The sequence below is a fragment of the Apium graveolens genome, chromosome 10 (genome assembly GCF_009905375.1).
Source record: "Apium graveolens cultivar Ventura chromosome 10, ASM990537v1, whole genome shotgun sequence".
NCBI lineage: Eukaryota > Viridiplantae > Streptophyta > Magnoliopsida > Apiales > Apiaceae > Apium > Apium graveolens.
The window spans coordinates 196,551,307-196,555,001 of NC_133656.1; the positions used below are offsets into that span (position 1 = coordinate 196,551,307).

The following is a 3,695-nucleotide window of genomic DNA, read 5'->3' on the forward strand; positions in this document are numbered from 1 at the left end:
ATTCGTAGGTAACTCTAACCGTTTTACTTGCCCTATGTAATCAAGATAGATAACTTGTTCTTAAACCGTTATGTTGTCAAATTCTATAGACATATAGGGTCTCAATATAATTGGTGCCTATTCAGCTTCTATTTCTTTTGTGGATGTCGGGTAGAATGGTACTCGTGCAACGAAAGTTGGCGTTTATCAGTTTCGTGTTATCTGATTAGTGTCATCACCATCACATGCTAAGGTTAAAAACAATAAGGCTATTGAATGAAGTATTTAATGAAGTTAGAATCCCATATTTGTCATATATAGTAATTCAACCTCAATTCTCTTAGTTAATGTTATTTAGTATAATCTCTTAGTTTAATAAAAACCCAATTTGTTATTTGTCTTAGCATTGAGCGATAACCATACATTGTTGCATAGGTGCATAAATTGAACTTAACCTAAACTAGTCTCTGTGGGAACGAACTAGAAAATATTCTATACTACTTACGAACGCGTATACTTGCGTGAATATTAGCGCGTGTTTTCGCCCTAACAAGTTTTTGGCGCCGCTGTCGGGGACTCGGTGTTAATTTTTAGTTTATGTGCTTGTCATCAGTGGTCGTTAAAGTTCACTGACTCAGATTCTTTTACTTTCACGGTTTATTTGTTTGTGTTTCAGGTACTCATTACAATGGGAGATCCAGCAGCACGAACGAAAGCCTTGATGGATTTTTCTCAACCCAAGATCAATGACATTCAATCTAGCATTGTTCGGCCAGCTATCACAGCTAATACCTTTGAGATCAAGCCTGGCATAATTCAATGGGTACAGACTTCAGTCCAGTTTGGGGGTTCTCCAACGGAAGATCCCAATACACACATTAGGGATTTCATTGCAATATGCGACACCTTCAAGTTCAACGGTGTTTCTGAAGATGCTGTGAAGCTGAGACTGTTCCCATTCTCTCTGAAGGACAAGGCTAAGAGCTGGTTACACTCTCTACCAGCTGGTTCGATTACTACTTGGGAAGATCTTGCTCAGACGTTTCTTACTAAATTCTTCCCTATGGCGAAGACAGCTGCACTCAGGAATGCTATTACTCAATTTGCGCAGCAAACAGGAGAATCGCTAAGTGAAGCTTGGGAGCGCTACAAGGAGATGCTTAGGAAGTGTCCTCATCATGGAATTCCTGATTGGATGATCATCACTTATTTTTATAATGGGTTGGGAGCACAGTCCAGACCCATGCTCGATGCAGCATCAGGCGGAGCATTATGGGCAAAGAGCTATATGGAAGCTTATGATCTAATTGAACTGATGGCTGCTAATGAATATCAGTATCCAACCCAGAGATATCCACAGGGCAAGGTAGCAGGAGTTCTTGAAGTGGATACAGCTACGGCTATCACTGCTCAACTAAAGGCGTTGTCTATGAAGATCGATTCTCTGGCTAACTATGGTGTTAAGCAGATAATTAGTGTTTGTGAGCTGTGTGCTGGTCCGCATGCGACAGAACAATGCGCTATATCTAGCGACTCAGCTCAGTTTGTGAGCAACTTTCAGAGATCGCAACAACCAGTTCCAGACACTTATCATCCTGACAACTGGAATCATCCTAACTTCAGCGGGAGAAACAATCAGAATGTGATGCAACAGCCATTCCAGCCGTTTGGAAATAAGCTGTTCAACTCTCTTGGTTTTCAGCAACAACTCCAACTTCAACAACAAACTAATGATGCAGGTCTATCTTCGAATGAAAAATCTGAATTGGAGGAGTTGAGGCTTATGTGCAAAAACCAGGCTCTTATATGCCAAAGCCAGGCTGTTTCTATCCAGAATCTGGAGAACCAAATAGGGCAAATTGCTAATGCCTTATTGAATCGACCATCAGGAACGCTTCCTAGTGATACAGAAGCCAATCCAGGAAAGAGGGAAGTTGAAGAACATGTGAACGCCATCACCTTAAGGTCTGGAAAGGTCGCAAGCCCCCAAATTCAGCAAGACGAAGAGCCTGAAAAATCTCAAGATTCAGAAAATGCAGTTGTGGCTGAAGAAGATGTGCAGAAGGGAGTAGAGGTGGAACCAAGGAAGACTACTGTGGAACACACTCCTCCTGAGGGTAATACAGGGGAGAAGCAGATCTATCCTCCACCTCCTTTTCCTAAAAGGCTGCAGAAGAAAAAGCTGGATAAGCAGTTTGAGAAGTTTCTGGAGGTGTTCAAGAAACTTCATATCAACATACCTTTCGCTGAAGCTCTTGAACAGATGCCTAGCTATGCGAGGTTTATGAAAGGTATTCTCTCTCGGAAAGTGAAGCTCGATGACTTAGAGACCGTTGCTCTAACGGAGGAATGCAGTGTTGTGCTGCAACAGAAGTTGCCTCCGAAGCTTAAAGATCCTGGAAGCTTCACTATTCCTTGCACCATCGGAAACTTGTCGTTCGACAAGTGTTTATGTGATTTAGGAGCTAGCATCAATCTGATGCCCTTATCTATCTTCAAGAAGCTTGGTCTGCCTGAGCCGAAACCAACATACATGTCATTGCAACTAGCTGACCGTTCCATCGCTTATCCACGAGGTATAGTGGAGGATGTCTTGGTCAAGGTGGATAAACTCTTCTTCCCTGCTGACTTTGTAATTCTTGATTTCGAGGAAGATAAGAAGATTCCCATTATCTTGGGAAGACCATTCTTGGCTACAGGCCGAAATATGATCGATGTGCAAAAAGGAGAGCTTACGATGAAGGTTCATGATCAGAAGGTCACTTTCAATGTGTTCAAGGAAATAAAATTACCCACAGCTAAAGAGGAGTGCTTTAAAGTAGAGCAAATTCAGGTTTTGAATGCACCTCTGTGGAAGAGGAAGTTGGATGTGCCATTCGATTCTCTTGGGTTAGCAGAGCTGAAAATTTCTCAGGATCGTCTCGAGTCGTCTATTGAAGATGCTCCTACACTTGAGCTCAACCCACTGCCAAATCACTTGAGTTATTCATTCTTAGGTGCACCCCTTGACAAGGGGTTGTGATATATCTTTGATGATGTAGAGGGTAGCCGAACGGATCCTCTAGTGCCTATAGAGGGTTCTTCTCATGTGCAGCAGATAATTGATAGGACTGGTGTTGGTGATGAGTAGTACAGGCGAGTAACTAGGCGTATGGAGGCCATGCACGATATTCACCGTCATTTTGCTGCAGATATGACACATGCTTTCGGTACTGTTGTTCGAGACACTGGTGGCGAGGTTGATTGGCCACCTGATCCTCCACCCGACGAGGGTGAATCTCCCGCTAATTAGGTATGCCTGAAATCCTTATTATTGCCTTCAATGAGGATATTGAAAATTTTAAGTATGGGGGTGGTAGTTAAGGAATATTGTGTGTGTGTCATTTAGTTGCATATTCATGATAGTTTAGTTCATATAGTTGCATAATTTATGCCATATAGTTTTTTTTTTATGAATGTCATGTAGCTCATGCATTTACCATGATCCCTTTTGCAATGATTTATCGACTGAATTGTGATATTGATGTGAGTGTAGTGATAGCATTAAAGTGATATTAAGTTGTGTAGGTTGATATGCATGCTAGAAACAATTGTAAGTCCACTAAGTCTTAGAGAATGCGAAAGGGCTAGATTGTGTTATGATTTGGTTGTTTTCAAGGTCAATCTATTTATTATGCTTAGAATTCGATTATAGGTTCTTAGTGATAAAGACATGA

General features: G+C 41.6%; 1 non-coding gene across 1 annotated transcript; it reads right to left on the reverse strand.

The window, feature by feature from the left end:
• Nucleotides 1-1,057: 1,057 nt before the first annotated feature.
• LOC141694839 (small nucleolar RNA R71) lies at nucleotides 1,058-1,164 on the reverse strand. The gene has a single exon (XR_012564121.1). It is a non-coding gene; the product is annotated as a small nucleolar RNA R71 (small nucleolar RNA).
• Between the last annotated feature and the right edge of the window lie 2,531 nt (nucleotides 1,165-3,695).